This window comes from Carcharodon carcharias, chromosome 7, assembly GCF_017639515.1.
Source record: "Carcharodon carcharias isolate sCarCar2 chromosome 7, sCarCar2.pri, whole genome shotgun sequence".
Classification (NCBI taxonomy): Eukaryota; Metazoa; Chordata; class Chondrichthyes; order Lamniformes; family Lamnidae; genus Carcharodon; species Carcharodon carcharias.
In genome coordinates, this window is record NC_054473.1 from 69,391,227 (window position 1) to 69,410,284 (window position 19,058).

Below are 19,058 nucleotides of genomic sequence, written 5' to 3' on the forward strand. Positions count from 1 at the left end.
CCTCTGTGCCCCAGGGAGATTTCTGCACTCTTTTGCGAGCATGCATGAACAAGAGCACTCCCGACTCAGTGAACCGCCAAAACCCGCACAGGGAGCGCACAGCACTTCCGGGTGCACGTCACACTGGGCGGGCCTTAATTAGCCCGCCAACATAAAATGGCATCACAACCCCCCGACAGGGGGAAAATTCTATCCAAAGTGTTCGAGTTGCACTGATGTTAATGCAAAAGGTGATAAAAAAAGAGTTTTTTTACTTAACCTCAGCTTAATTGTTTGTTTGACAGAAATGCATGCCATTGCTTATCTTTTCTTGTTCAAATTCATTAAATTTAAACCACAGAAATTAATTATGAAGTATATTAATGTATTAACTATGGTTGCTGGCATCATATGGAGTCATATAATACAGACTTGGCCCTAAGTTTTTGGCTGAGACTTTACAAAAAAAAGCTTTGAGCATTTTATTCTGCAAGCTTATATGTGGCATGAATCCTAAACAGCTACTAATTTGGTACTTGGGAGTAATTTGAAGCTAACCTTGCTGATGGGGGAACAGTGAGGACTGCCTAATCTGCCTGTTTTACAGCCTCACTGATTTTACACTTGATTGAAGCCAAAGTAAAATGGGATGGGGTGTCAAACAGGCAGCTGAACTGACCCCAGCTGTTTCCTGCTTGGGCACATTAGGTCAAAATTAGCCCCCTGGTGAGCTCTTGGAAGAGTTCTGACAGTCGCTTGTACCAATGATGCAAGAGTTTTCAGCACCTGATGAGCAACAGACTGTACATTAGGGGCAAATGGTGTGTGAGATGGTGGGTAGCAGGAAAAGACAGAGGATTGAAAGAAGAAAGTCTGGAAACGACAGAAAGAGCTGGTGTTTAGAAAGAACCCATCATGACCTCAGGATGTCCCAAAGTGCTTTACAGCTGATGAAGTACTTTTGAAGTGTAGTCAATATGGGAAATGTGGCTGCCCATTTGCACACAGCAAGATCCCCTCAAACATTACTATGATAATGACCAGATAATCTACGTTTGCTGGTGTCAATTGAGGGATAATTGTTGATCAGGACACCGGTGAGAACTTACTGCCCTTCTTCCAATATGCTGTAGGATCTTTTACATCCACCTGAGAGGGAAGAAGGACCTGGTTTTTTTTTCGAAAGACACCATCCTCACAGCACAACCACACGGGAGTGTCAGCCGCGATTTTGATCAGTTGTTCTTTTATCTTAAACATCTTCCAATTGATCCACATATTTACAAGGTTGCTTCAGTCAGTAGTAAGTGCACAGCACAGATTTGACTGCACAGACATGAAACTAGAAGACTGCCAGGTAGCACTTGTGAAACTAGAGTGACCCTGGGATTAGGAATGAATAAAACAGCCAGAACTCTCACTCCTGTTTATTATAAAGTGACTCTTACTGGAAGTATGTGTGGATGCCATGTGTGAACTTGATCAACTCATTGCTTTATGTTGTCCATGATTGAATCACCTTCTAGTATTCCTGATCAAGCTCATGTATAAAGACCGCTAACTTGGGCAAAGTACCTGACAGCTAATGAACACATAACCTACCAGTAACCACTGTAATATCAGTGGGAAGGGTATGATATTAGCAAACACATCAACAGATACCTAAAAACAGTTTTGTTTGTGTCTTTGACCAGTGAGCTGGAGCATGTTGTGTAGCATTACGGCAGAGTATAACAAAATCACCTTGTACACAAGTCAAGAATCAGGAGAATGCTGCATTCCAATTAGCCAATTAACGAAAGGTTGGTTTTCTATTTTGTGAAGCTAAGGTCAGATGGATTTTTCAGGGAAGGGGTATCTGAAATGTCACTTGTTGAGTTGAATTCCATGCATAATAATAAAGTGTTGTATTTTCACAGGCTATTTATAATATCATTCTCCGGTAATGTTATGCACTGCTTCCATATTACAAGCTGGAATAACAACTATATATTAGAATCACATCCGATGCTCCAGTCAGTGGCCAGCCTTGCATTTTCCAAGCATTTACCTCTGAGCCTTACTGGGTAAAATAGAGCCAATTATGTCTCCAAGTGACATTCATACAGTCTGCAAGAACCAAGCAGAAGGTTATGAAGGTTGTGAATAAACTAAGATCAGTAGGAGTAAGTGCTTCTTCATTATACAGCTGAAATTATTCAGCATACATTAAAGAAAGAAAATGCATTCATTATTGTGCTCATCACATCTTCAGAATATTTCAAAGAACTTTGCAGCCAATGGATTATTTCTGAAGTGCCTTCATCAGTCATACGGTTAAACACAAGAGACAAATCTGGTGGCCAATTTGTACAAAGCAAATTCCCACTAACAGCAAAGGAATGATTGAGCAGTTAATCCATTTTTAATCATGTTGTTTGAGAGATGACTGCCTTCCCATCATTCTTGTCTTCATGGACCTTAACCAGTACTTCAGTCCCAATGTATTCAATATAAAATCTTTTTGTTTCTATCTTCAAATCCCTTCTTCACTGATGCTCAACATTCTCTTTCCGGAATTACTTTCTTTTCTGACTGGGTCCTTTTAGCTCCTGCCTTCCCTTTGACCCACCCGAAGTAATGGAGCTGCCTGGGCCCTGCCCTTCAGAGCCTCTCCTTAAAGCCCTCTGCTTTCTTACTTTTCATACCTCCTTTTAAAAACCCTTTTCCCCAATCTTCAATCGTCCCCTCTTTTCCCAGCTCAAACGTTAAAGGCACTATATAAATGCAAGTTGTTGTACTTTTAGAAATTAATTATTGCTTAATTCATAATTGTTATGCCTTGTCAATCTATATTTCTATTTAAAGTTCTAACCTAAGAAAGAGTTAACAAAGATTCAAAAATTATATAAGTTAGCCTTTGGAATCCAAAGGTTCAAAGATCTATTTCTATTTTCTCCAATAAAGGTTGGTCTTTGTGAAATGATGATTTATCCCTGACATAAAATAGTAGCACCAGTGACTTTCCACAATTGGTACATTTAATTGTTAATATGGAGTGATATGTTGCACACGTCTGTGGTCAACAGGACAAATCCAGTTGCTGTTTCATAAATGCTGAATATGTGGCGTAATTGCAATGAAGCAATCAATTTAATTCAACACAAATTGCCTTAGATAATTGTAGTCACATAATTAAACTCTGGCTGTATTTCTGTTCAAGGAAAAAGTGCTTTAATTAGGCATTTTTTGGTAGATTGTATTCTAGTACTTTTTACCAAATATGTTCTTCCTACATGAATAGCTTGTCAGAAGAAAGCACACAATTGGAACAAAAGTATTTAATTGGAGCACAATAACACACCTAAAATCCTGCCTTTTAATGCTCTTATTAGGAATGTGAGCATGCAGAGCAGATTGTGGCTTTGGGGTCTTGTCTTTTTGCACTTTGATCCTGTTTCACAGACAGTAGGTGGCAGGATGACAGCCCAGTAGTTTTAACATCATTCCAACTGAATTTGGAACTGGGTGCATAGAGGGAGGCAGAATCAACTCAATCAACCACAGGTTAATATTCAAACACAAACTTCTTCATAGCAATTGTGTATTCATGGTGACTACGGGATCCCTAAAATTCTACAATGTGCTATTCCTCTGTTGTCATTTTATTGAAACCATAAATGGCTACATGATCTTCAACAAATCAATCTTTTCCAGCAATGCAAACTTGCAGAATTCCCTTAATCTTCCCTTCCCTTTGTAATCTACAGCAGGATGATGGAGTATGCTTTATTTGCCTGGATGAATGCAGTTGCAACAACACTCACGAGCTTGACACCCTCCAGGACCAATGGTATACTGGACTGGCATTACATCCATCACTGTAAACGTTTGTTCCCTCCAACACTGAATACATCATGGCTACATGGCTACATGGCTACTGGATACATACTGCCTGTAGGATTCTCTGTAGCAATTGGCTAAGGCTTCTATGAGAACACTTCTACAGCCGGCAAACTTCACTACCTAGAACACAAGTGTCTGTATTATCATTGGCATGCCGCCACCTCCAGGTTTCTCTCTAAGCCACACATCATCCTAACTTCAACATTTATCACTGTTCCATCATCGTCCTGGGCCAATATCCTGGAGTTCACTTCTTAACAATATTGCGGTAGTACCTTTGTCACATGAGCTGCAGAGGTCCAAGAAGACCCATCGCTGCCTTCTCAAGGGAAACTAGGCAAGGGCAATAAATGCTGACCTTACCAGTGACAACTAAATTTCAAGAATGAATAAAGAAGCATCTAAGCTTTGGCTCATCATCTTGACAATCCTTTCACTCTTTCAAAGGAGTTGCCCTGGACCATGGGTCTTGATCCTTCACCTAAGTTTCTCAGTTGAAAAAAAATCTTGCCTGGGGTTTGAGCCTCACAGAGCCCCTCAGCCTTTGCCATGCATGACTGGTCTCCTGAGAAATGTTTTAAAACACTGCAGACTGATCTACTTCCATCCATGGAAGAGTGTGGTGGGAGATTAAATAATGTAAAATAAAAACAGAGAGGACTACTGGTGCAATTCAGTTTGGTGCTGCTCTTTGTTTTAATAAAGTGGGTTGTATGGGAAACATTCTCATTTCATTAATATCTGTAAGTCTACACACTTACACAGGACACACTAAAAGCAACAGTTAAGTGCTCTGAGAAGGGAAGATTCTTCCAAAAAAATGGTTTTCTTCATCTCATCTCTTGTGTGAACACCAAGACTGTCTTTATATAACCTCCTGTTGTGATTAATGTGCAACTGAAAGAATCTGCAACTTACATCTGTTTGTAGCAAATTCCTCGGATTTTATTTGTTGAGGAACTTACCGGAACGATAGTCAAACTAATTATTTCTGACAAATATAAACTACAAAACAGCAAACACTTTCTTCACTATCACTGGTATTCTTGATAACATTATCATTTTTATAACATTATTATAAGCTGCTATTTTCCATTAGGGTCAATAATAGTGTGATGATCTACTTTATAATGTGATTCTGTCTACATGCTTCAGTTAACAGAAGCAACAAAAGTTGTTTATGGAACTACTGTAGAATAAAATTATTTGTCCAAGTGTGAATAGGTAGCGGAAACAAAATGACAATCTCAGCCCTGTCAACCCTGCAAAGTCCTCCTTACTAACATCTGGGGGCTAGTGCCAAAATTGGGAGAGCTGTCTCACAGAATAGTCAAGCAACTGCCTGACAGTCATCCTCACTGAATCAAATCTTACAGATTATGTCCCAGACACCACCATCACCATCTCTGGATATGTCCTGTCCCACTGGCAGGACGGGCCTGGCAGAGGTGGCTTACCGGAGGGAGAGAATTGCCCTGGGAGTCCTCAACATCAACTCCGGACCCCATGAATCAGATCAAACATGGGCAAGGAAACCACCTGCTGATTACCGCGTACCACCTTCCCTCAGCTGATGAATCAGTGCTCCTCCATGTTGAACACCACTTGGAGGAAGGACTGAGGGTGGCAAGGGCACAGAATGTACTCTGGGTGGGGGACTTCAATGTCCATCACCAAGAGTGGCTTGGCTGCATCACTACTGGCTGAGTCCTAAATGACATAGCTGCTAGGCTGGGTCTGCGGCAGGTGGTGAGGGGACCAGCAAGAAGGAAAAGTGTACTTGACCTCACCCTCACCAACCTGCCTGCCGTGGATGCATCTGTCCATGACAGTATCGGTAGGAGTGACCACCACACAGTTGTTCACAGTGAGAATACCGTCCATTTTGTTGTGTGCTACTACCAATGTGCTAAATGGGATAAATTTCAAACAGATCTAGCAACTCAAGACTGGACATCCATGAGGCACTGTAGGCAATCAGCAGCAGCAGAATTATACTCGGACATAATTTGTAACCTCATGGCCCAGCGGATCCCCCACTCTACCATTACCATCAAGCCAGGGTATCAATGAAGAGTGCAGGGGGACATGCAAGGAGCAGCACCAGGCATACCTAAAAATGAGGTGTCAGCCTGATGAAGCTATAAAACAGGACTATTTGCGTGCCAAACAGCACAAACAGCTAGTGTTGGACAGAGCTAAATGATCCCACAACCAACAGATCAGATCTAAGCTCTGCAGTTCTGCCACATCCTGTCGTGAATGGTGGTGGATAATTAAACAACTCACTGGAGGAGGAGTTTCCATAAATATCCCCATCCTCAATGATGGAAGAGCCCAGTGCATCAGTGCAAAAGATCAGGCTGAAGCAATTGCAGCGGTCATCAGCCAGAAATGCCAAGTGGATGATCCATCTCGGCCTCCTCCGGAGGTCCCCAGCATCACAGATGCCAATCTTCAGCCAATTTGATTCAGTCTACATGATATCAAGAAATGGCTGAAGGTATTCGATACTGCAAAGGCTATGGGCCCTGACAATATTCCAACAATAGTACTGAAGACTTGTGCTCCATAACTTGCCGTGCCCCTGGCCAAACTGTTCCAGTACAGCTACAACACTGGCATCTACCCCCAGGTATGTCCTGCACACAAAAAGCAGGACAAATCCAACCCAGCCAAACATCACCACATCAGTCTACTCTTGATCATCAATAAAGTAATGGAAGTGTTAATCAACACTGCTATCAAATGGCACTTGCTTAGCAATAACCTGCTCACTGACGCCCAGTTTGGGTTCTGCCAGGGCGTCTCAGCTCCTGACCTCATTACAGCCTTGGTTCAAACATGGACAAAAGAGTTGGACTCCTGAGGTAAGGTGAGAGGGATTGCTCTTGACATCAAGGCAGCATTTGACAGAGTGTGGCACCAAGGAACCCTAGCAAAACTGAAGTCAATGGGAATCATGGAGAAAACTCTCCACTAGTTGGGGTCATACCTAGCACAAAGGAAGATGGTTGTAGTTGTTGTAGATCAGTCATCTCAGTTCCAGGACATCATTGCAGGAGTTCCTCAGGGTAGTGTCCTCGGCTCAACCATCATCAGCTGCTTCATCAATGACCTTCCCTCCATCATAAGGCCAGAAGTGGGGATGTTCGCTGATGATTGCACAATGTTCAGCACCACACACAACTCCTCAGCTAGTGAAGCAATCCATGTCCAACTGCAGCAAGACCTGGACAATATCCAGACTTGGACTGACAAGAGGCAAGTAACATTTGTGCCACACAAGTGTCAGGCAATGACGATCTCCAACAAGAGAGAATCTAACCATCGCCCCGTGATGTTCAATGGCATTACCATCACTGAATCCCCCACTATCAACATCCTGGGTGCTACCATTGACAAGGAACTGAACTGGACTAGCCATATAAATACTGTGGCTACAAGAGCAGGTCAGAGGCTCGGAATTATGTAATGAATAACTCCCCTCCTGACTCCCCAAAGCCTGTCCACCATCTACAAGGCACAAGTCAGGAATGAGATGGGATATTCTTCACTTGACCGGATAAGCGCAGCTCCCACAAGAAACTTGACATCGTTCAGGACAAAGCAGCCCACTTCATTAGTACCACATCAACAAACAATCACTCCCTCCACCATCGACGCACAGTAGCCGCAGCGGGTACCGTCTACAAGATGCACTGCAAGAATTCAACAAGGTTCCATAGACAGCACCTTCCAAACCCACGACCACTACCATGTAGAAGGACAAGGGTAGCATATAGATGGGAACATCACCACTTGGAAGTTCCCTTCCAAGTCAGTCACCATTCTGATTTAGAAATATTTTGTTATTCCTTCACAGTCACTGGGTCAAAATCCTGCAACTTTCTTCGTAGCAGCGCTGAAGGTGTACCTACCCCAATTGGACTGCAGTGGTTCAAGAAGGCAGCTCACCACCACCTTCTCAAGGGCAACAAGGGATGTGCAATAAATCCTGGCCCAGCCAGCAAAGCCCACATCCCATGAATGAATAAAAAAAAAATTTCATAGTTTCAGATGCCAATGATGCCAAGGAACTGTTTATCAGATTTGTGATCGGTGGTGAGGGCTACAAGTTGCTTTGGTGTATCACCCTTCATGAGAAAGACTGCCTCTAATCGCTTGTCAAATGGGGGAAGTAGCTATCAACAGGAATAGTGGGAATAAGAGTAAAAACTCCCTGATTTGAAAAAGAAATTTATTTTTAAGTGAGCTTTTGAAACCAGGGGCAGAGCGGAAGCCAGTCTGTAATTTTGGGAGAGAATTCCAGGTGCATAATAAGGAAGGCAAATGGAATTTTGGCATTTATTGCTAAATGAATAGAATATAAAAATAAGGAAGTGTTCTTACAACTTTACAAGGCATTGGTGAGACTGCACCTGCAGTACTGTGAACAGCTTTGGTCCCCTTACTTGAGGAAGGTGTAGGGGGTGGTGGTGGTGGTGTGTCAGTTTCACCTCTGACTTCTGAGTGGTTTGAATCGCTCCCACTCCCTGCATTCTAGACCTTGGACTTATTTGGGGTTGTGACAAAGTGCAGCAGACAACTAGTTTTGGTACAAGAAAAAAACTGAGTTTATTGAAGTCACAAATGAACTTATAACATTAGGGTTACACTGATATTATACAGACCTACAAAGTACACTTAGTTAAGAATGGGGAACACACAGCATAACAAGGGAAAATCACGCTACTAATCCCCTTACCCTTGTCCCACCCCCAAAACTTAACTAAATTGAACTAGGAAAGGTGAGGGATCATGCTCACCAACCAGGGTTCCTTGACAGTTCGAAATCTAGCCAGGTAAGCCAGTTGCAGTTTTGGGGTACACTCTTTGTGTCCTCTGAGGCCTACCATCCCCACGTGCTCCTGGTCTGTGGAATCTGCAAAGGTTCTTCAGTTGGGTGGAGGGTGCGGCTGTGGGTGGTCGATCTTCGTGGAGGGCTGCGGTTGCTGCCTTTTTGTCTTCGGTTGAGCCTGTCACCCCGTGCCCCTCGTCATGATGTTGCCTGTGGGCCTGCAAGCCTCCAGATCTTCTCCCTGCTGGGCTCAGCTCCTTGCCTAAACTTGGCTTCAACCGTTTCCCAACTGCTCACTCTCCAGCTCTGCTTTCAAAACCACTCACCCTTCTGTGTCACAGCCCAAAAACCAAACTGCCCAATTCAGATCTGCTGGCCCAGTTATACTGTTTTTTTTTTCGAATTTCTTATCTCAATCCAAATCAAGGTTAGTTCTTTGTTTGATTTTGGTGGGCTTCCCCAGGTGATTGATGTCTCGTTGTTTTTAATGGGCTCACCTGAGGTTTATCAATGTCTTCCTGCTTTGTAACTAGTCTTGAACTGAAAGCCATTGTATGTGTAGAGTATTGATGGGTTTGCATAATTGCATTGATTGTGGTCTTTCTGCCTTAGTAGTTAGTAGCGATTATTTATGCAAGATTTTGATGGGCTTTAGTTTCGTGTTGATTGTTTTAAAGGGAAGAATGCGTATTCTGTCTCCTCTCATTGTCTGGTTTCAGGTAAGAGTTCAAAAGTCATGCCCTTGCTGATGTTATGAAAAATGTGGGAATTTTGAGAACTCTTCAAAGGATGTAGTTGCATTGGAGGTGGTTCAATGGAGGTTCACTAGATTGATTCCAGAGATGTGGGGCTTATCTTATGAAGAGAGATTAAGCAGTTTAGGCCTATACTCGCTTGAGTTAAGGAGGAGAGGAGATCTAATTAAGGTATATAAGATGCTAAAGGGGATAGATAAAGTAGACGTGAAGTGGATGCTTCCCCATGTGGGGCCCTCTAGAATGAGAGGCCATAGTTTTAGGCTAAGGCGTGGTAGATTTAAATCAGAGATGAGGAGGAATTACTTTTCTCAAAGGGTCGTGAATCTGTGGAATTCACTACCTCAGATTGCGGTGGATGCCGGGACGTTGAATAAATTTAAGGAGGAGATAGACAGGTTTTTAATTAGTAATGAGATGAAAGGTCATGGAGAGAGTGCGGGAAATTGGAGTTGAGGCCGAAATGAGATCAGCCATGATCATATTGAATGGTGGGGCAGACTCAAGGGGCTGAATTGCCTACTCCTGCTCCTAGTTCCTATGTTCTTATAAGGCCTCAAAAATTGGTACTTGATGATGGAGCAGTAGAAATAGTGAATGTCACTTGTTGAGATAATTTTCCATGCACCATAAACTGCTCTATCTTCACAGGCTGGTTATATTGTCATCTCCAGTAATGTTATTCATTTACTTCCCTTTTCAGGCTGGAAAGAAAACTATGGTCCAGATTTTCTGGTCTCCAGATAATTGGAGATCAGATGAAGCTGGTAGTTGTGATATGGTACCACTTGGAAGTCCCAATACTAGAACTCAATGGAGGTTGCCCAGGAAGTTTGAACTTCAGAAGGGCAATTCCTATGCTCCCCAGAAGCCTCCATATAATTCTCCCAGCTCTGAATGAGAGTCAGAGATTCTAAACAGTTCTGACTTACTTACCTGGATAGTAATCCAGGAAATGTTAGACAGAAAAAAGGCAATTCTAACTCCTGGGTAACCATACAACTGACCCTTTCCCAGCCACACACATTGAACCCTCATGCTTCCTCACTCAACCCGACAACCCTCCCATCCACCTCCTGACTCAGAGTCCCCACTGCCAGACCTGACTAGCCCCAACACTGACCTACCTCCCTTGATTTCCCAACTTCTCCCTGACCCACCCCCGCATCTTACCCCTACCCGCCACCCGACTCCTCCCCAACCTTGCCGTCACCAACCACGTCTCCAACCATCAACCGGACCTGACCGGACTGAGCAGTTTAGCTCCCAACCCAACATGACTACCCCCTTACCTGATAACCCCTCTTAACCCAACCAAACTACCCCCTGATTCATCCATCCACCCACTAATCTGCCTCCTACCTACCTGCCTACCTTACCACCTCACCCACCCTGCCACCTCATCCACTAACCATTTTCACCCTTTCCACCTGCCATCCTACATACCTGCCATCCTGCCACCCTTCCCACCTGCCACCCTACCACTTACCTCACACACCCACCCTACCTCCTGTTATGATGTGGCAGGTGATCTGTGCCAGGCGGATCAAATCCATCAGGAAACTTGGCTACGCTATCACAATGATTTTGCAATTTGTATTTATTATCAGAAGGCTTATGCACTGAATTCAGAATAATTGAGTCCACTAACACCTTTGGAGGTTTTAAAATTAAGTTAAAACATGTATGAACAAAAGGGAAAAAAATGAAATAATAAACACATACAAGATTGCAGTTACATGGTTACTTCATCTTAATAGGTCCCAAAATTCTTAATTTAGCAGGCTTGCAACAATACAACACCTTTAAGGCAACAGTGCAAGATAGATTTGAAATTATAAAATCAACCCAGCAAGGTTACCACACCAACAATGGAATTCCAAATTCTTGTAACACAATGTTAGTTACTGGACACAGCAGACTTCTGCTAAGGTGGCTGAAGGCTTTTCCTCAAAGGCTGCTTCAAATGGTGTACCTTTTGATCTCTCACAGCCAAACCCCTTACATAGCCTTCTGTCCCTCTTTATATATGTTTTCTCTCTCTTTAATCTGTAAGTTCCATTGTTCTACAGGTCTTTGGAAATTTACTTTTCCTATAATATAAAAATCTTTCATGTTGCCAATATGGCCTCTTTCCTTTTGGGAAAAACAAACATAATAACCTTGCCCTATTTATCTGGTTAGTTGTAAATATCCTACCAATCCTTTGAAACCCAAACATCTTTCTATTTATCTTAAAATGCAAACCTCCTTCACACCCTACATGCTGCCCTCATCCATGTTTACTCATTAGCATTTCAAATGCCTTTTTACACCTAACTTCTTCTGATAATTTTAACTTTGCAGTCTATCTGACTCTAATTCAATTAAACTGTTCACACAGACAGAACCATCCACATTCACACCCATAAACCTATAATAATATTATGATAATATTAGTTTTGCGACACCTCCATCCTTTTGGAAAAATGAACTGTCATAATTTTAAAAGATGGCTTCATTCTCTCAACCTATCTTACTTAATGTACTATTCTTATCTATATACATAAACTATTACATTACCAAGTGCATGCATTAACATGCTATATACAAATCCTTTGTATCAACAGAGATTAATTCAGTCCAGTGTCTAGGTTTTAAATGTTCAATTTCCTTTGAGCTCCAAACTCTTGACAAGGCATCTGCAATTAGGATTTCTCATCCAGCCACATGTATAATCTAAATTAAACAGTTGCAGTAATAAACCCCATCTGAACAGTCTTGCACTACAGTCTCAAAACTTTTCCAGGAACCATAAATGTTTATGGTCTGTGTAAACAATTGTTTCTGATGAATTGCTTACAACATGAACCTCAAAATGCTGCAATGCTAACACCAGACCCAGAGTCTCCTTTTCGATGGTTGAATATCTTCTCTGATGTACATTCAGCTTTCGTGAAAAAATATCCTATTGGCTTCTCATTTCCAGTTTCATCATCTTGTAACAATACAGCACCAATACTTACCTCACTTACATAAACAGCAACTTAAACTTCTTGGCTCAATCAGGCACTGCTAAAATTGGTGTCACAGTCAATACATTTTTCAAACAGTTAAACACCTTCTGATACTACTGTGTCCATTGAAACTTCTTGAAACTTAGTAGTTCAATCAATGGAGCAACCATTACTCCTAAAACTGCTAAAACTTGGGACAAACTTCTGGTAAAATCCACTCATGCCCAGAAATCTCAAAACTTCTCATTTTGTTGTGGGGATGGGAAATTCACAACGGCTTTTACTTTCACATCTCTCGAAGCCACCTTACCATGCCCACTGGTATGGCCTAGATATGTAACTTGCGCTTTTGCAAATTCACTCTTAACCAAGTTCGTTACCAAATTAGCTCCATGCAGTTGATCAAACAATTCTTTCAGATATTGTAATTGCTCCTCCCATGTTTGACAGAAAACTATCAAGTCATCAATTTAAACAACACAATTGTTCAGTTCTGCAATTAATTTGTCAGTCTTTGAAATGTTGCTGGTGCATTCTTCATACCAAATGGCAGACTTTAAACTGATATAGTCCATCTGGCTTCACAAAAGCCAATATCTCCTTTGCTCTCTCCGATAACGCCACTTGCCAATATCCTCTCTAAAGTCAATCTTTGTGGTAAGCTTTGATTGTTCCACTTTCTCAATGCAATCTTCCAACCACAGAATTGGATATGAATCTGCTTTTGTCATTGCATTTAGTTTTCGATAATCCACATACAGTCTTTGTGCCCCATTCAGTTTCCGTGCCATCATAATAGGTGAACTCTAGTTACTACAACTAGACTCAATGATATCATTTTGAAGCATGGATTCAATTTCTATCTGTACGTGTGATAATTTTGCTGGATTTAATCTATAAGGATGCTTCCTTATCAAAAATGAATCACCCACATCATGTGCAGCTAAATCTGTCCTCCCCAGCCTATTCCCACAAATAGCTATGTGTGACTGCAATATCTTCTCCAAATCATTTTGGCACTTGTCTGGAAGGTCACTCAATATTACATTTAAATTCTTAAGTACCTCCTCATTATCCAATTTGATTAGAGGAAAATCAATTTCAGAATCCTCCATTTCTACCTCTTTCTCCGTATTTACTACTAATACCTCATTTCTGTCATATTCCCCGTCAAAGTACTTTTTAAGCATATTTACAAGACACACCCTCTGCTTCTTTCATTCATCTGAAGTATTTATTAAATAATTTATTCACTCAATTTAATTTCAATTCTGAAACTAAACCTTGTCTTTAACAGTTTACCCAGTACTGGTAACAAAACTAACACTTTTTCCCTAGCAACAAAACTATGAGCTCTGGCTCTCTTATCTGCTTTCACTTTCATCACTTGCTGTGATATCTTTAAATGTTCTAACTCACATGTTCTGTTCAATCTTTTTCTGAAGTTTGTCATATAATCCAAGAGAGTAGTTTCTGAATTCTGATACACTAACTTCTCCTGAATCAACTTAAGTGGTCCCCTTACCTCATGACCATAGACTAATTCAAAATGACTAAATCCCGTGGATTCATTAGGAGCATCCCTAATGGCAAATAACAAGAATGGAATCCCCAATCCCAATCCTGTGGATATTCTTGACTATGAGTCCCCACCATGCTTTTCAAAGTTTGATGCTGTCTCTGTAAAACACATTGTGATTCAGGATGATTAGCTGATGACATAAATTGTTTTATCCCCAGGCTGCTAATATCTCTCTTAAGCAGCTGTGACATGAAATTTGAACCCCGATCTGATTGTATTTCTTTCGGTAATCCATATCTTGTAAAAAATGCAGTCAACTCTTCCACAATTCTCTTTGCTGTAACATTCCATAAATGTATTGTTTCCGGAAACCTAGTAGGCATATCCATAACTGTCAGTTAATACTGATTTCCATTTTTAGTCTCAGGGAGGGGCCCTACACAATCAATCAGGACCCTGGAAAAAGACTCCTCAAATGCTTGAATCAGAATTAAATGTGCCGGTTTAATCACTGCTTGAGGTTTTCCTGTCACCTGACATATGAGACATGATCTACAGAAATTGTCTTCATCTTTATGTAATCCAGGCCAATAAAAATGTTTCTGTATTTTTGCCTGAGTCTTCTTCATTCCAAAACGTCCCCCTTTTGGAACTTCATGAGCCACTCTCAATATCTCATTTCTGTATCTGGATGGTATAACTACCTGATGCACTACCATCCATTTCTCATCTGCTGAAGCATGAGATAGCCTCCACTTTCTCAGTAACACGTTCTGGAATACATTCTGCCCCTGCATCCAAATAAGCTGTCTGATGTGACTGCTTTATTCATGGATCCTTCTGCTGTAACTCTACAAATTTAACTAACTAAACACCTCCACTTCATTTTCTTCCACCTTTTCTTCCTGCGCCATCTTTTCAAAAACAGATGTAGTTAATTGGATATCGGAATCTTTTCCCTGCCTTTTCAACTCCTCCTCTTCCTGTTTTAACCTATGAGTCTGTAATCTCATTACTACACAATCTGGAAACAAGGATGTTCTTCCTGCAACACCTCTGTTTAACGCACCTCCACTGGCTGCTTAACTATAGTAGTCATCACAAACATTTGTGACCCAGCTATATCATTACTTAAAATAAGTTGAGCCCCTGCAATAGGCAATTCTTCCACTACTCCAACAATCGTCTCACCTGTTTTCCACTTACTCTTTAAATTTACTTTCTACAATGGAATAGGTTTAGCATCTCCATGAATCCCACTTATTACCACTTTTTTTCCTGCAAGAGTCCCTCTGTACAACAAATAGCACAATCCCATAACATTAGGATTGACTAGTCCCTGTGTCACTTAACATTTAATATCTTTGCCTACTCCACCCTGTATACATGGAAATACTTTTCCTTCACATACAAAATCTTTAAACGCTTCTGTAACCTGCCCTTCAGTGCTTCCTTGGGTAAATTGTGAACACGTTCCTACTTCTTTACCTATCGTTGATTCTTCCTACTTCACCTGTACTCAAACCACTGGCTTTAACTCTGATTCTTGATCTCAGAACCCACAGTACCCTTATTTCCAGAACTTTTCTACATCCCAATTACTGATATAAATTTTCCCTGTAACCTCCACCACATTGACTTTGTTATTATTACAGCTTATTACAATGAAAACACCTCCGATTCTGAGTGTCACTTCTACCCTCAGCACCTTCCTTTCTGGTCTGAGAAAAAACTCCCTGAGAATTTCCAGCTGTGCCTTCTCTTCCCTGACTACCTACCATCCTTTATCTGGATTGAAAAAGGGTGATGAAAGAAAGGTTGAGACTTATGAGCTAACTCATAATCAACAGCTATCTCTGCTGCTTGCCCAGCTGTTTTAACCCCCATTCCTCCACATGGAATTGAATTGTTAAATTCTTCCAAAAGAATTATCTTCTATGAGCTGCATATGTTGTCCCTGCCTTTAATGCCCATATACACCAACCAGAATTATTTTGTTTTCTTCTCTCAAACTCAGTATAAGTCTGACTAGGCTGTTTCCTTATATTCCTATATTTCTGCTTTTACTCCTCAGGAACCAAATTATATGCATTCAAAATAGTATTTTTCACTGCCTCATAATCCATCAATATCTCTTCTGTCGGTGAAGCATAAACCTCATGAGCTCCACCTCCCAACCTAGACTGTAAAAGCAATGTCCAGATTTCTTGAAGGGTTGCAGAGATGAGTCATGGAATTACAGACCAGTCAGTCTCACGTCAGTGGTAGGGAAACTATTGGAGAAAATTCTGAAGGAGAGAATCTAGCTCCACTTGGAAAGGCAAGGTTTGATCAGGGATAGTCAGTATGGCTTTGTCAGAGGGAGGTCATGCCTAACAAATTTGATTGAATTTTTTGAGGAAGTGACCAGGTGTAGATGAGGGTCGTGCAGTTGATGTAGTTTATATGGATTTCAGCACCGCCTTTGACAAGGTCCCACATGGCAGACTTATAAAGAAGGCAATGCACAGGGTAATTTGATAAGGTGGATTTAAAATTGGCTTAGTTGTAGCAGACAGAGGGTGATGACAGAAGGCTGCTTTAATGACTGGAAGCCAGTGTCCAGTGGCGTAGCACAGGGATCTGCGCTAGGTTCCCTATTATTCGTCATTTATATAAACAATATAGATGACTATGTGGGGGGTAGGATTAGTAAATTTGTGGATGACACAAAGATTGGCTGGGTGGTTAACAGTGAGGTTGAGTGTCTTGGGCTACAGGAAGATATAGATGGGATGGTCAAATGGGCAGATAAGTGGCAGATGGAATTTAACCCTGAAAAGTGTGAGGTGATACACTTTGGAAGGAGTAATTTGACAAGGAAGTATTCAATGAACGGCATGACATTAGGAAGTTCTGAGGAACAAAGGGACCTTGGCGTGTGTGTCCATACATCTCTGAAGGCAGAGGGGCATGTTAGGGGGGTGGTGAAAAAGGCATATGGGACACTTACCTTTATCAATCGAGGCATAGATTACAAAAGTAGGGAGATCATATTGGAGTTGTATAGAACCTTGGTGAGGTCACAGCTGGAGTACTGTGTGCAGTTCTGGTCGCCACTTTATAGGAAGGATGTGATTGCACTGGAAGGGTGCAGAGGAGATTCACCAGGATGTTGCCTGGGATGAAACATTTAAATTATGAAGACTCAGGTTGTTTTTGTTGGAGCAGAGAAGACTGCGAGGCGACCTGATCGAGGTGTACAAGATTATGAGGGGCATGGACAGGGTGGATGGGGAACAAAAGTGAGAAAGGGCATTCCAAAGGGAGCATGCAGAATGGCAGGAGAGAGAAACAATACAGGAAAGGGAATTGGAACTGGAGAAATTAGCAATGGAGGAAAGGGAGAAGGAAAGAGAAAGGGAATATCATCTTAAAAAGCTGCAGTTAAAAAAGACTTCTCAGAAGCTGAGGGAGGTCCTGGGATGAAACAACCCCATTGAATTTAAAACCCAATGGGGAGATCACAGAATCACACAGTGCAGAAGAGGCCCTTTGGCCCATCGAGTCTGCACTGTTCCCCTTAATTGAAGGTCAGTCACAAGGGGACACAAGTTCAAGGTGAGGGGCAGGAGGTTTAGGGGGATGTGAGGAAAAACCTTTTTACACAGAGGGTGGTGATGGTCTGGAATGCGCTGCCTGGGAGAGTTGTGGAGGCGGGTTGCCTCACATCCTTTAAAAAGTACCTGGAGGAGCACTTAGCACGTCATAACATTCAAGGCTATGGACCAAGTGCTCGTAAATAGGATTAGGTAGGTAAGTCAGGTGTTTCTCACGTGTCGGTGCAGACTCGATAGGCCGAAGAGCCTCTTCTGCACTGTGTGATTCTGTGATCTCCCCACTGGGTTTTAAGTTGAATGGGGTTGTTTCATCCTAGGACTTCCCTCAGCTTCTGAGAAGTCTTTTTTAACTGCAGCTTTTTAAGATGATATTCCCATTCTCTTTCCTTCTCCCTTTCCTCCATTGCTAATTTCTCCAGTTCCAATTCCCTTTCCTGTATTGTTTCTCTCTCCTGTCATTCCACTTGCTCCCTTTGGAATGCCCTTTCTCACTTTTGTTCCACAACACCTAACTCCTTTTGATAATTTCAACCTTGCAGTTTATCTGACTCCAATTCAATTAAATCAGTCACACAGACATAACCATCAGTACTCACACCCATAAGCCTACAATAATATTATGAAAAGCATAGTTTCGTGACATGCCTTACACACTTGCCCTACCCACCCTACCATCTTACTGCTGTATGTTGTATGTCTGTTCGATAGGTCTCAGGAAGAGGTTCTATGTCTGGTATAGGTTAACATTATCTTTATTGATAACACATAAATATGTATATATACAGGGTTTAGCCCAAGCTATGAGCTGACTCCATGCTTGCTTCTACACAGGTCTCTGTCCAGATGACAATTCTCTCTAGTCTCAGGTCACATGTCTCTTTAAATCACATAGTGGGCGGTTCTGTACTCAATCGCACATTAACACTTGCTATGGCAGATACCCTTGTACTACAATGACCCACTTACCTTACCCACCCTACTCCCTCACCCATTACTCAATATACCCACTTACCCACTTATTTACCCACTCTACCCCCATACCCAATTACATTCCCCCCCCCACCCCCTTACCTACCTTACCCCTTGTACATTTCTTCTCTACGTAGCTTTTCAAAGAAGCTTTGCGAGATTTAAACTCTCTACTTAACAGAATACAGCAGCTGGTGCCATGAAAAGGGAGCATGGTTCAGGCATGAATTCTCTCTGCTGCTCCCTCGGAGGTTTGCTGCACTTAGCCAGCTCCGCAGGATCTTTCATCGGAAGATTGTCAGAAAAAATTGGAGGATGGTAAGTGTGTATTTTTTTGCCAGATGAGGATCAGAAATAGGGGTTCTGACCTCGATTGAAAGATTTGGGCTATCATGTTAGAACAGCATTCAACGTTCCAGTCAATGACCTGCCTTACGTTCCCCACACATTTATCTCTGAGACTTAAATGGCTAAAGTGGAGTCAGGTTTGTTTTCACATGACATGCATGCAAA

At 41.8% G+C, this 19,058-nt stretch overlaps 1 long non-coding RNA gene across 1 annotated transcript in view; it reads left to right on the forward strand.

Moving 5' to 3' along the window:
* Positions 1 to 18,756, forward strand: part of LOC121279605 — a 100,244-nt gene extending 81,488 nt beyond the window's left edge. Inside the window, exon 3 of the long non-coding RNA XR_005943446.1 lies at positions 18,727 to 18,756. This is a non-coding gene — a long non-coding RNA (uncharacterized LOC121279605). The remainder of the gene's footprint in view (positions 1 to 18,726) is intronic.
* Positions 18,757 to 19,058: the final 302 nt, after the last annotated feature.